Below are 15,153 nucleotides of genomic sequence, written 5' to 3' on the forward strand. Positions count from 1 at the left end.
TCATCCACAACAGAATTTCATGCATTTACAAATGCAGATAAACATACTTATTCACCATCTCAAACATGTTTAAATGAACGACAAATGCAACTTACTGCGGATGCTTCATTCTGAAACAAAAACAGAACATACTGGACAATCTCAGCAGGACTGACAGCCTCTGTGGAGCGAGATGGCAGCGGTCGTTCCGGGCCTGGGTGACTCTTTGTCAAAGCTGGAGAACTGGAAATGGGGTCAGATTCAGACTAATGTGGATGGGGCGGGGTTGGCGTGCCCTATTGGGCCTCGATAGAGTGGTCAGCAATAGGTGGAAAATGACGAAAATGTCTCGGACAGAAAGAAAAAGGGAATGTAAATGAGGCTAATCAAGGTGCTGATAGTGGCGCCTCAAGAGATCAGAATGTGTTAATCGCAGAAAGTAAGCAGTGTGTCAGCGAACAGTTGGCGACAGGGATCAGATTGCTCAAGTCGGATGGTATGGGCTGGGGGAGGGGGGCAATGCTGAGGGTAAAACATATCAATGCAAGGAATTAAAATAAGATGATGGATACAGATGGTGGAGGGGGAAGAAGCAGATGGTGGAGGGGGAAGAGAGGTTACACAGTCTGATGTTGTTGAACTGTATAAAATGAAACATACAGAGAGCTGCCTGAATCTACTGGAATAAGTCAATAGAAGTAAGTGAATATCCACACATAGACAAGCTTTTAGAAAACGTCTTGATTGTCTCGGGAACGTATTGGTTCCCTGCTGTGTGAGCTCAGCTTCTCAAAGGAAACCCAATGTGAATGAATCCCGCCGAATGCGCCACAGAGGCTCAACAAGGAATAGCAAAATGCATGCACCCAGCTGTGGCAGTGGCGCAATGGATAACGCGTCTGATTACGAATCAGGAGATTTCAGGTTCGACTCCTGGCTGGCTCGAAATTCGAACTTTTGGCGTGCGCTTTAACTCACTGGGTGGGACAGCTGATTCTTGATGCAGAGCAAAGTGAGCAGAACGTCTTCAATTCTCGTATCGAAAATTGATCCGACATCTGCGGAAGATACTGGAACAACTCAGCGAGTCAGGCGGGATTTGTCGACAGGACAACACAGCTCGTCTTTCAACATCACTTTTCATTAAAACCGGGACGTTTTAACCAAGTCAGACGTTAACCATGTCGGACGTTTTAACCAAGTCAAATCCCGGTGGGAGCAAACAGAATAACAGGAAAGCGCTCTGACAGGGTGCAAGTCAGGAGAGATTAAATGAGAAAAGGCCTAGGGTTCCCTGGCCACAGAGTGAGGTGAGCATCGAATGAGAGAATAATTACACCACAGTATGAGGCCATTCCAGCCGCTGTGTCTGTGCCAGCTCTCAACAACTACCGCCCGGATACAAAGAAGAAGTGGAAACAAGATTCAAACCCAAATCTGCGATGGAAGGACACACAGAATGGGGGCAGCATTTACAGTGTGAGACTGTTGCACACACTATGAGTGTGAAAGCTGTATTGAGCCCAGTGGAAAGATGCGCTGCTGTTCCTCGAGTGTTTGTTGAGCTTCTTTGGAACATTTCAGGAGGGCGAGGTCCGGGAGGTCAGCGTTAAGATGCAGCTCTCCAGTCAGTTCAATTCTCCACTTTGGCTCTGTGGATTAGATGGGTCACGTCCCTGTGAAGTTAACGCAGATCATGTTAAGTTCGATCTAATTTCTACATCTCGTGGTTTTATATGTTGAAACATCTGTTTTTGAAAGAAACAGCAGTCGTCTTGTAATAAGTGGCCTGGCCTCTCAGCCTCACCATGCGAATCTGCAGCAACACAGTGAGGTTGCACATTGTACACGTCCGTTGATTGCCAGCTGTTTCTGTAGTGTAGTGGTTATCACATTCGCCTAACACGCGAAAAGTTCGAAACCGGGCAGAAACATCTCGTACTTCCAGTTTAGTCTGTTGCTGACTATTGCCGCAATCTCGTAACTGGTCTTCATCAACGAGGAATAGCAAAATGCATGCACCCGTATGGTTGTGGTTATTTTCGAAAGCCCTGCCTTCTCAATTTAACTTCCACTTCAAGCATAACTTATCTTCAGGTCTGTAAAGTTCGATTCCTGATTGTTTTCTAAGTTGAGACATCGGTTTTAAAGAAACGGCTGTCTTCTTGTAATAAGTGACATGGCCTCTCAGACGAACCATGAGAATCTGCAGCAACACAGTGAGGTTGCACATTGTACACGTCTGTGGTTGCCAGCTGTTTCTGTAGTGTAGTGGTTATCACATTCGCCTCACACGCGAAAAGTCCCCGGTTCGAAACCGGGCAGAAACATCTCGGGCTACCAGGTTGTTCGGTTGCTGACTTTTGCCGCAATCTCATAACTGGTCTTCATCACCGAAAAATAGCAAACTGCATGCACCCGTATGGTTGTGGTTATTTTCGAAAGCCCTGCCTTCTCAATTTAACTTCCACTTCAAGCAAAACATAACTTATCTTCAGGTCTGTAAATTTCGATTCCTGATTGTTTTCTAAGTTGAGACATCGGTTTTAAAGAAACGGATGTCTTCTTGTCATAAGTGACATGGCCTCTCAGACGAACCATGAGACGCTGCAGCAACACAGTGAGGTTGAACATTGCATAAGTCCATTGATTACTGCACCGCCAGCGGTTTCTGTAGTGTAGTGGTTAGCACATTCCCCTAACATGCGAAAGGTCCCCGGGGCCATACCGGGTAGAAACATCAAGTGCTTCTCATGTTGTGTGAGGAATGTTTGCACAAAGTACTTTTGTTCCCCCATCTCGTATGTTCGAGGATTATGAGGTTTAGTCTCTCATGAGCCACTAAAATAAATTCCACATTAAGTCACAAGCACTGAATTTTCGACAGGCAATGAGAAGAAAAGGACCTTCCTATTTTGGATATTCGGAGCTAGTTCATCCACAACAGAATTTCATGCATTTACAAATGCAGATCAACATACTTATTCACCATCTCAAACATGTCTAAATAAACGACAAATGCAACTTACTGCGGATGCTTCATTCTGAAACAAAAACAGAACATACTGGACAATCTCAGCAGGACTGACAGCCTCTGTGGAGCGAGATGGCAGCGGTCGTTCCGGGCCTGGGTGACTCTTTGTCAAAGCTGGAGAACTGGAAATGGGGTCAGATTCAGACTAATGTGGATGGGGCGGGGTTGGCGTCCCCTATTGGACCTCGATAGAGTGGTCAGCAATAGGTGGAAAATGACGAAAATGTCTCGGACAGAAAGAAAAAGGGAATGTAAATGAGGCTAATCAAGGCTAACAAAGGTGCTGATAGTGGCGCCTCAAGAGATCAGAATGTGTTAATAGCAGAACAAAGTAAGCAGTGTGTCAGCGAACAATTGGCGACAGGGTTGCTCAAGTAGGATGGTATGGGCTGGGGGGAGGGGGGCAATGCTGAGGGTAAAACATACCAATGGAAGGAATGAAAATAACTTGATGGAAATAAACAGATGGTGGAGGTAGAAGAGAGATTACACAGTCTGATGTTGTTGAACTGAATAAAATGAAACATACAGAGAGCTGCCTGAATCAACTGGAATTCGTCAATAGAGGTAAGTGAATGTCATACCCCTAGACCAACGAGTCCCGGGAACGTAACAGAAGCACGCTGTTATTGCCATCGAAAGTCGATCTAACATCTGCGGAAAATACTGGAACAACTCAGCGAGTCAGGCGGGATTTGTCGACAGGACAATAAAGCTCGTCTTTCACCATCACCTTTCATTAAAACCGTGGAAGGTTAGAAATGTCGGACGTTTTAACCAAGCCAAATCCTGGTGGGAGCAAACAGAACAACAGGAAAGCGGTCTGACAGGGTGCAAGTCAGGAGAGATTAAATGAGAAAAGGCCTAGGGTTCCCTGGCCACAGAGTGAGGTGAGCATCGAATGAGAGAATAATTACACCACAGTATGAGGCCATTCTAGCCGCTGTGTCTGTGCCAGCTCTCAACAACTACCGCCCGGATACAAAGAAGAAGTGGAAACAAGATTCAAACCCAAATCTGCGATGGAAGTACACACAGAATGGGGGCAGCATTTACAGTGTGAGACTATTGCACACACTATGTGTGTGCAAGCTGTATTGAGCCCAGTGGAAAGATGCGCTGCTGTTCCTCGAGTGTTTGTTGAGCTTCTTTGGAACATTTCAGGAGGCCGAGGTCCGGGAGGTCAGCGTTAAGATGCAGCTCTCCAGTCAGTTCAATTCTCCACTTTGGCTCTGTGGATTAGATGGGTCACGTCCCTGTGAAGTTAACGCAGATCATGTTAAGTTCGATCTAATTTCTACATCTTGTGGTTTTATATGTTGAAACATCTGCTTTTGAAAGAAACAGCAGTCGTCTTGTAATAAGTGGCCTGGCCTCTCAGCCTCACCATGCGAATCTGCAGCAACACAGTGAGGTTGCACATTGTACACGTCCGTTGATTTCCAGCTGTTTCTATAGTGTAATGGTTATCACATTCGCCTAACACGCGAAAAGATCGAAACCGAGCAGAAACTTCTCGTACTTCCAGTTTAGTCTGTTGCTGACTATTGCCGCAATCTCGTAACTGGTCTTCATCAACGAGGAATAGCAAAATGCATGCACCCGTATGGTTGTGGTTATTTTCGAAAGCCCTGCCTTCTCAATTTAACTTCCACTTCAAGCATAACTTATCTTCAGGTCTGTAAAGTTCGATTCCTGATTGTTTTATAAGTTGAGACATCGGTTTTAAAGAAACGGCTGTCTTCTTGTAATAAGTGACATGGCCTCTCAGACGAACCATGAGAATCTGCAGCAACACAGTGAGGTTGAACATTGCACAAGTCCATTGATTACTGCACCGCCAGCGGTTTCTGTAGTGTAGTGGTTAGCACATTCCCCTAACATGGGAAAGGTCCCCGAGGCCATACCGGGTAGAAACATCAAGTGCTTCTCATGTTGTGTGAGGAATGTTTGCACAAAGTACTTTTGTTCCCCCATCTCGTATGTTCGAGGATTATGAGGTTTAGTCTCTCATGAGCCACTAAAATAAATTCCACATTAAGTCACAAGCACTGAATTTTCGACAGGCAATGAGAAGAAAAGGACCTTCTTATTTTGGACATTCGGAGCTAGTTCATCCACAACAGAATTTCATGCATTTACAAATGCAGATAAACATACTTATTCACCATCTCAAACATGTCTAAATGAACGACAAATGCAACTTATGCGGATGCTTCATTCTGAAACAAAAACAGAACACACTGGACAATCTCAGCAGGACTGACAGCCTCTGTGGAGCGAGATGGCAGCGGTCGTTCCGGGCCTGGGTGACTCTTTGTCAAAGCTGGAGAACTGGAAATGGGGTCAGATTCAGACTAATGTGGATGGGGCGGGGTTGGCGTGCCCGATTGGGCCTCGATAGAGTGGTCAGCAATAGGTGGAAAATGACGAAAATGTCTCGGACAGAAAGAAAAAGGGAATGTAAATGAGGCTAATCAAGGCTAACAAAGGTGCTGATAGTGGCGCCTCAAGAGATCAGAATGTGTTAATAGCAGAACAAAGTAAGCAGTGTGTCAGCGAACAATTGGCCACAGGGATCAGATTGCTCAAGTAGGATGGTATGGGCTGGGGGGAGGGGGGCAATGCTGAGGGTAAAACATACCAATGGAAGGAATGAAAATAACTTGATGGAAATAAACAGATGGTGGAGGGAGAAGAGAGATTACACAGTCTGCTGTTGTTGAACTGAATAAAATGAAACATACAGAGAGCTGCCTGAATCTACTGGAATAAGTCAATAGAGGTAAGTGAATGTCCACACATAGACAAGCTTTTAGACAATGTCGCGATTGTCTCGCGAACCTATTGGTTCCCTGCTGTGTGAGCTCAGCTTCTCAAAGCAAACCCAATGTGAATGAATCCCGCCGAATGAGCCGCATAGAAATGAAGAAAACATATCGCCTGACCAACAGAAAACGTTATCAAAGGGCTCGTCCGGGATTTGAACCCGGGACCTCCCGCAAGTTTCGCAATCGAGACACCCAAAGCGCGAATCATACTCCTAGACCAACGAACCGCGGAACTGGCACAGAAGCACGCTGTTATAGCCATCGAAAGTTGATCCAACATCTGCGGAAGATACTGGAACAACTCAGCGAGTCAGGCGGGATTTGTCGAGAGGACAACAAAGCTCGTCTTTCACCATCACCTTTCATTAAAACCGGGACGGGTTAGAAATGTCGGACGTTTTAACCAAGTCAAATCCCGGTGGGAGCAAACAGAACAACAGGAAAGCGCTCTGACAGGGTGCAAGTCAGGAGAGATTAAATGAGAAAAGGCAGTCGTCTTGTAATAAGTGGCCTAGCCTCTCAGCCTCACCATGCGAATCTGCAGCAGCACAGTGAGGTTGCACATTGTACACGTCTGTGGTTGCCAGCTGTTTCTGTAGTGTAGTGGTTATCACATTCGCCTCACACGCGAAAGGTCCCCGGTTCGAAACCGGGCAGAAACATCTCGGGCTACCAGGTTGTTCGGTTGCTGACTTTTGCCGCAATCTCATAACTGGTCTTCATCACCGAAAAATAGCAAACTGCATGCACCCGTATGGTTGTGGTTATTTTCGAAAGCCCTGCATTCTCAATTTAACTTCCACTTCAAGCAAAACATAACTTATCTTCAGGTCTGTAAATTTCGATTCCTGATTGTTTTCTAAGTTGAGACATCGGTTTTAAAGAAACGGCTGTCTTCTTGTCATAAGTGACATGGCCTCTCAGACGAACCATGAGACGCTGCAGCAACACAGTGAGGTTGAACATTGCATAAGTCCATTGATTACTGCACCGCCAGCGGTTTCTGTAGTGTAGTGGTTAGCACATTCCCCTAACATGCGAAAGGTCCCCGGGGCCATACCGGGTAGAAACATCAAGTGCTTCTCATGTTGTGTGAGGAATGTTTGCACAAAGTACTTTTGTTCCCCCATCTCGTATGTTCGAGGATTATGAGGTTTAGTCTCTCATGAGCCACTAAAATAAATTCCACATTAAGTCACAAGCACTGAATTTTCGACAGGCAATGAGAAGAAAAGGACCTTCCTATTTTGGATATTCGGAGCTAGTTCATCCACAACAGAATTTCATGCATTTACAAATGCAGATCAACATACTTATTCACCATCTCAAACATGTCTAAATAAACGACAAATGCAACTTACTGCGGATGCTTCATTCTGAAACAAAAACAGAACATACTGGACAATCTCAGCAGGACTGACAGCCTCTGTGGAGCGAGATGGCAGCGGTCGTTCCGGGCCTGGGTGACTCTTTGTCAAAGCTGGAGAACTGGAAATGGGGTCAGATTCAGACTAATGTGGATGGGGCGGGGTTGGCGTGCCCTATTGGACCTCGATAGAGTGGTCAGCAATAGGTGGAAAATGACGAAAATGTCTCGGACAGAAAGAAAAAGGGAATGTAAATGAGGCTAATCAAGGCTAACAAAGGTGCTGATAGTGGCGCCTCAAGAGATCAGAATGTGTTAATAGCAGAACAAAGTAAGCAGTGTGTCAGCGAACAATTGGCGACAGGGTTGCTCAAGTAGGATGGTATGGGCTGGGGGGAGGGGGGCAATGCTGAGGGTAAAACATACCAATGGAAGGAATGAAAATAACTTGATGGAAATAAACAGATGGTGGAGGTAGAAGAGAGATTACACAGTCTGATGTTGTTGAACTGAATAAAATGAAACATACAGAGAGCTGCCTGAATCAACTGGAATTCGTCAATAGAGGTAAGTGAATGTCATACCCCTAGACCAACGAGTCCCGGGAACGTAACAGAAGCACGCTGTTATTGCCATCGAAAGTCGATCTAACATCTGCGGAAAATACTGGAACAACTCAGCGAGTCAGGCGGGATTTGTCGACAGGACAATAAAGCTCGTCTTTCACCATCACCTTTCATTAAAACCGTGGAAGGTTAGAAATGTCGGACGTTTTAACCAAGCCAAATCCTGGTGGGAGCAAACAGAACAACAGGAAAGCGCTCTGACAGGGTGCAAGTCAGGAGAGATTAAATGAGAAAAGGCCTAGGGTTCCCTGGCCACAGAGTGAGGTGAGCATCGAATGAGAGAATAATTACACCACAGTATGAGGCCATTCTAGCCGCTGTGTCTGTGCCAGCTCTCAACAACTACCGTCCGGATACAAAGAAGAAGTGGAAACAAGATTCAAACCCAAATCTGCGATGGAAGTACACACAGAATGGGAGCAGCATTTGCAGTGTGAGACTGTTGCACACACTATGAGTGTGCAAGCTGTATTGAGCCCAGTGGAAAGATGCGCTGCTGTTCCTCGAGTGTTTGTTGAGCTTCTTTGGAACATTTCAGGAGGCCGATGTCCGGGAGGTCAGCGTTAAGATGCAGCTCTCCAGTCAGTTCAATTCTCCACTTTGGCTCTGTGGATTAGATGGGTCACGTCCCTGTGAAGTTAACGCAGATCATGTTAAGTTCGATCTAATTTCTATATCTTGTGGTTTTATATGTTGAAACATCTGTTTTTGAAAGAAACAGCAGTCGTCTTGTAATAAGTGGCCTGGCCTCTCAGCCTCACCATGCGAATCTGCAGCAACACAGAGAGGTTGCACATTGTACACGTCCGTTGATTGCCAGCTGTTTCTGTAGTGTAGTGTATTGAACTTTTCGCCTAATACGCGAAAAGTTCGAAACCGAGCAGAAACTTCTCGTACTTCCAGTTTAGTCTGTTGCTGACTATTGCCGCAATCTCGTAACTGGTCTTCATCAACGAGGAATAGCAAAATGCATGCACCCGTATGGTTGTGGTTATTTTCGAAAGCCCTGCCTTCTCAATTTAACTTCCACTTCAAGCATAACTTATCTTCAGGTCTGTAAAGTTCGATTCCTGATTGTTTTCTAAGTTGAGACATCGGTTTTAAAGAAACGGCTGTCTTCTTGTAATAAGTGACATGGCCTCTCAGACGAACCATGAGAATCTGCAGCAACACAGTGAGGTTGAACACTGCACAAGTCCATTGATTACTGCACCGCCAGCGGTTTCTGTAGTGTAGTGGTTAGCACATTCCCCTAACATGCGAAAGGTCCCCGAGGCCATACCGGGTAGAAACATCAAGTGCTTCTCATGTTGTGTGAGGAATGTTTGCACAAAGTACTTTTGTTCCCCCATCTCGTATGTTCGAGGATTATGAGGTTTAGTCTCTCATGAGCCACTAAAATAAATTCCACATTAAGTCACAAGCACTGAATTTTCGACAGGCAATGAGAAGAAAAGGACCTTCTTATTTTGGATATTCGGAGCTAGTTCATCCACAACAGAATTTCATGCATTTACAAATGCAGATAAACATACTTATTCACCATCTCAAACATGTCTAAATGAACGACAAATGCAACTTACTGCGGATGCTTCATTCTGAAACAAAAACAGAACATACTGGACAATCTCAGCAGGACTGACAGCCTCTGTGGAGCGAGATGGCAGCGGTCGTTCCGGGCCTGGGTGACTCTTTGTCAAAGCTGGAGAACTGGAAATGGGGTCAGATTCAGACTAATGTGGATGGGGCGGGGTTGGCGTGCCCGATTGGGCCTCGATAGAGTGGTCAGCAATAGGTGGAAAATGACGAAAATGTCTCGGACAGAAAGAAAAAGGGAATGTAAATGAGGCTAATCAAGGCTAACAAAGGTGCTGATAGTGGCGCCTCAAGAGATCAGAATGTGTTAATAGCAGAACAAAGTAAGCAGTGTGTCAGCGAACAATTGGCCACAGGGATCAGATTGCTCAAGTAGGATGGTATGGGCTGGGGGGAGGGGGGCAATGCTGAGGGTAAAACATACCAATGGAAGGAATGAAAATAACTTGATGGAAATAAACAGATGGTGGAGGGAGAAGAGAGATTACACAGTCTGATGTTGTTGAACTGAATAAAATGAAACATACAGAGAGCTGCCTGAATCTACTGGAATAAGTCAATAGAGGTAAGTGAATGTCCACACATAGACAAGCTTTTAGACAATGTCGCGAACCTATTGGTTCCCTGCTGTATGAGCTCAGCTTCTCAAAGCAAACCCAATGTGAATGAATCCCGCCGAATGAGCCGCATAGAAATGAAGTAAACATATCGCCTGACCAACAGAAAACGTTATCAAAGGGCTCGCCCGGGATTTGAACCCGGGACCTCCCGCAAGTTTAGCAATCGAGACACCCAAAGCGAGAATCATACTCCTAGACCAACGAGCCGCGGAATTGGCACAGAAGCACGCTGTTATAGCCATCGAAAGTTGATCCAACATCTGCGGAAGATACTGGAACAACTCAGCGAGTCAGGCGGGATTTGTCGACAGGACAACAAAGCTCGTCTTTCACCATCACCTTTCATTAAAACCGGGACGGGTTAGAAATGTCGGACGTTTTAACAAAGTCAAATCCCGGTGGGAGCAAACAGAACAACAGGAAAGCGCTCTGACAGGGTGCAAGTCAGGAGAGATTAAATGAGAAAAGGCAGTCGTCTTGTAATAAGTGGCCTAGCCTCTCAGCCTCACCATGCGAATCTGCAGCAGCACAGTGAGGTTGCACATTGTACACGTCCGTGGATTGCCAGCTGTTTCTGTAGTCTAGTGGTTATCACATTCGCCTCACACGCGAAAGGTCCCCGGTTCGAAACCGGGCAGAAACATCTCGTACTACCAGGTTAGTCTGTTGCTGACTACAGCCGCAATCTCATAACTGGTCTTCATCACCGAGGAATAGCAAAATGCATGCACCCGTATGGTTGTGGTTATTTTCGAAAGCCCTGCCTTCTCAATTTAACTTCCACTTCAAGCAAAACACAACTTATCTTCAGGTCTGTAAATTTCGATTCCTGATTGTTTTCTAAGTTGAGACATCGGTTTTAAAGAAACGGCTGTCTTCTTGTCATAAGTGACATGGCCTCTCAGACGAACCATGAGAAGCTGCAGCAACACAGTGAGGTTGAACATTGCATAAGTCCATTGATTACTGCACCGCCAGCGGTTTCTGTAGTGTAGTGGTTAGCACATTCCCCTAACATGCGAAAGGTCCCCGGGGCCATACCGGGTAGAAACATCAAGTGCTTCTCATGTTGTGTGAGGAATGTTTGCACAAAGTACTTTTGTTCCCCCATCTCGTATGTTCGAGGATTATGAGGTTTAGTCTCTCATGAGCCACTAAAATAAATTCCACATTAAGTCACAAGCACTGAATTTTCGACAGGCAATGAGAAGAAAAGGACCTTCCTATTTTGGATATTCGGAGCTAGTTCATCCACAACAGAATTTCATGCATTTACAAATGCAGATAAACATACTTATTCACCATCTCAAACATGTCTAAATAAACGACAAATGCAACTTACTGCGGATGCTTCATTCTGAAACAAAAACAGAACATACTGGACAATCTCAGCAGGACTGACAGCCTCTGTGGAGCGAGATGGCAGCGGTCGTTCCGGGCCTGGGTGACTCTTTGACAAAGCTGGAGAACTGGAAATGGGGTCAGATTCAGACTAATGTGGATGGGGCGGGGTTGGCGTGCCCTATTGGGCCTCGATAGAGTGATCAGCAATAGGTGGAAAATGACGAAAATGTCTCGGACAGAAAGAAAAAGGGAATGTAAATGAGGCTAATCAAGGCTAACAAAGGTGCTGATAGTGGCGCCTCAAGAGATCAGAATGTGTTAATAGCAGAACAAAGTAAGCAGTGTGTCAGCGAACAATTGGCGACAGGGTTGCTCAAGTAGGATGGTATAGGCTGGGGGGAGGGGGGCAATGCTGAGGGTAAAACATACCAATGGAAGGAATGAAAATAACTTGATGGAAATAAACAGATGGTGGAGGTAGAAGAGAGATTACACAGTCTGATGTTGTTGAACTGAATAAAATGAAACATACAGAGAGCTGCCTGAATCAACTGGAATTCGTGAATAGAGGTAAGTGAATGTCATACCCCTAGACCAACGAGTCCCGGGAACGTAACAGAAGCACGCTGTTATTGCCATCGAAAGTCGATCTAACATCTGCGGAAAATACTGGAACAACTCAGCGAGTCAGGCGGGATTTGTCGACAGGACAATAAAGCTCGTCTTTCACCATCACCTTTCATTAAAACCGTGGAAGGTTAGAAATGTCGGACGTTTTAACCAAGCCAAATCCTGGTGGGAGCAAACAGAACAACAGGAAAGCGGTCTGACAGGGTGCAAGTCAGGAGAGATTAAATGAGAAAAGGCCTAGGGTTCCCTGGCCACAGAGTGAGGTGAGCATCGAATGAGAGAATAATTACACCACAGTATGAGGCCATTCTAGCCGCTGTGTCTGTGCCAGCTCTCAACAACTACCGCCCGGAAACAAAGAAGAAGTGGAAACAAGATTCAAACCCAAATCTGCGATGGAAGTACACACAGAATGGGAGCAGCATTTGCAGTGTGAGACTGTTGCACACACTATGAGTGTGCAAGCTGTATTGAGCCCAGTGGAAAGATGCGCTGCTGTTCCTCGAGTGTTTGTTGAGCTTCTTTGGAACATTTCAGGAGGCCGATGTCCGGGAGGTCAGCGTTAAGATGCAGCTCTCCAGTCAGTTCAATTCTCCACTTTGGCTCTGTGGATTAGATGGGTCACGTCCCTGTGAAGTTAACGCAGATCATGTTAAGTTCGATCTAATTTCTATATCTTGTGGTTTTATATGTTGAAACATCTGTTTTTGAAAGAAACAGCAGTCGTCTTGTAATAAGTGGCCTGGCCTCTCAGCCTCACCATGCGAATCTGCAGCAACACAGAGAGGTTGCACATTGTACACGTCCGTTGATTGCCAGCTGTTTCTGTAGTGTAGTGTAGTGAACTTTTCGCCTAATACGCGAAAAGTTCGAAACCGAGCAGAAACTTCTCGTACTTCCAGTTTAGTCTGTTGCTGACTATTGCCGCAATCTCGTAACTGGTCTTCATCAACGAGGAATAGCAAAATGCATGCACCCGTATGGTTGTGGTTATTTTCGAAAGCCCTGCCTTCTCAATTTAACTTCCACTTCAAGCATAACTTATCTTCAGGTCTGTAAAGTTCGATTCCTGATTGTTTTATAAGTTGAGACATCGGTTTTAAAGAAACGGCTGTCTTCTTGTAATAAGTGACATGGCCTCTCAGACGAACCATGAGAATCTGCAGCAACACAGTGAGGTTGAACACTGCACAAGTCCATTGATTACTGCACCGCCAGCGGTTTCTGTAGTGTAGTGGTTAGCACATTCCCCTAACATGCGAAAGGTCCCCGAGGCCATACCGGGTAGAAACATCAAGTGCTTCTCATGTTGTGTGAGGAATGTTTGCACAAAGTACTTTTGTTCCCCCATCTCGTATGTTCGAGGATTATGAGGTTTAGTCTCTCATGAGCCACTAAAATAAATTCCACATTAAGTCACAAGCACTGAATTTTCGACAGGCAATGAGAAGAAAAGGACCTTCTTATTTTGGATATTCGGAGCTAGTTCATCCACAACAGAATTTCATGCATTTACAAATGCAGATAAACATACTTATTCACCATCTCAAACATGTCTAAATGAACGACAAATGCAACTTACTGCGGATGCTTCATTCTGAAACAAAAACAGAACATACTGGACAATCTCAGCAGGACTGACAGCCTCTGTGGAGCGAGATGGCAGCGGTCGTTCCGGGCCTGGGTGACTCTTTGTCAAAGCTGGAGAACTGGAAATGGGGTCAGATTCAGACTAATGTGGATGGGGCGGGGTTGGCGTGCCCGATTGGGCCTCGATAGAGTGGTCAGCAATAGGTGGAAAATGACGAAAATGTCTCGGACAGAAAGAAAAAGGGAATGTAAATGAGGCTAATCAAGGCTAACAAAGGTGCTGATAGTGGCGCCTCAAGAGATCAGAATGTGTTAATAGCAGAACAAAGTAAGCAGTGTGTCAGCGAAGAATTGGCCACAGGGATCAGATTGCTCAAGTAGGATGGTATGGGCTGGGGGGAGGGGGGCAATGCTGAGGGTAAAACATACCAATGGAAGGAATGAAAATAACTTGATGGAAATAAACAGATGGTGGAGGGAGAAGAGAGATTACACAGTCTGATGTTGTTGAACTGAATAAAATGAAACATACAGAGAGCTGCCTGAACCTACTGGAATAAGTCAATAGAGGTAAGTGAATGTCCACACATAGACAAGCTTTTAGACAATGTCGCGATTGTCTCGCGAACCTATTGGTTCCCTGCTGTATGAGCTCAGCTTCTCAAAGCAAACCCAATGTGAATGAATCCCGCCGAATGAGCCGCATAGAAATGAAGTAAACATATCGCCTGACCAACAGAAAACGTTATCAAAGGGCTCGCCCGGGATTTGAACCCGGGACCTCCCGCAAGTTTCGCAATCGAGACACCCAAAGCGAGAATCATACTCCTAGACCAACGAGCCGCGGAACTGGCACAGAAGCACGCTGTTATAGCCATCGAAAGTTGATCCAACATCTGCGGAAGATACTGGAACAACTCAGCGAGTCAGGCGGGATTTGTCGACAGGACAACAAAGCTCGTCTTTCACCATCACCTTTCATTAAAACCTGGACGGGTTAGAAATGTCGGACGTTTTAACAAAGTCAAATCCCGGTGGGAGCAAACAGAACAACAGGAAAGCGCTCTGACAGGGTGCAAGTCAGGAGAGATTAAATGAGAAAAGGCAGTCGTCTTGTAATAAGTGGCCTAGCCTCTCAGCCTCACCATGCGAATCTGCAGCAGCACAGTGAGGTTGCACATTGTACACGTCCGTGGGTTGCCAGCTGTTTCTGTAGTGTAGTGGTTATCACATTCGCTTCACACGCGAAAGGTCCCCGGTTCGAAACCGGGCAGAAACATCTCGTACTACCAGGTTAGTCTGTTGCTGACTACAGCCGCAATCTCATAACTGGTCTTCATCACCGAGGAATAGCAAAATGCATGCACCCGTATGGTTGTGGTTATTTTCGAAAGCCCTGCCTTCTCAATTTAACTTCCACTTCAAGCAAAACATAACTTATCTTCAGGTCTGTAAATTTCGATTCCTGATTGTTTTCTAAGTTGAGACATCGGTTTTAAAGAAACGGCTGTCTTCTTGTCATAAGTGACATGGCCTC

At 45.5% G+C, this 15,153-nt stretch overlaps 4 non-coding genes across 4 annotated transcripts; all 4 read left to right on the forward strand.

Annotated features, from left to right (window-relative positions):
- Positions 1-2,236: 2,236 nt before the first annotated feature.
- Positions 2,237-2,309, forward strand: trnav-cac (transfer RNA valine (anticodon CAC)). Its single transcript has one exon. It is a non-coding gene; the product is annotated as a tRNA-Val (tRNA).
- Positions 2,310-6,433: 4,124 nt separating this feature from the next.
- trnav-cac (transfer RNA valine (anticodon CAC)) lies at positions 6,434-6,506 on the forward strand. The gene has a single exon. It is a non-coding gene; the product is annotated as a tRNA-Val (tRNA).
- Positions 6,507-10,622: 4,116 nt separating this feature from the next.
- trnav-cac (transfer RNA valine (anticodon CAC)) lies at positions 10,623-10,695 on the forward strand. The gene has a single exon. It is a non-coding gene; the product is annotated as a tRNA-Val (tRNA).
- A 4,127-nt stretch (positions 10,696-14,822) lies between these two features.
- On the forward strand, positions 14,823-14,895 carry trnav-cac (transfer RNA valine (anticodon CAC)). The gene has a single exon. It is a non-coding gene; the product is annotated as a tRNA-Val (tRNA).
- Positions 14,896-15,153: the final 258 nt, after the last annotated feature.

Source organism: Scyliorhinus torazame, chromosome 5 (assembly GCF_047496885.1).
Source record: "Scyliorhinus torazame isolate Kashiwa2021f chromosome 5, sScyTor2.1, whole genome shotgun sequence".
Lineage (NCBI taxonomy): Eukaryota > Metazoa > Chordata > Chondrichthyes > Carcharhiniformes > Scyliorhinidae > Scyliorhinus > Scyliorhinus torazame.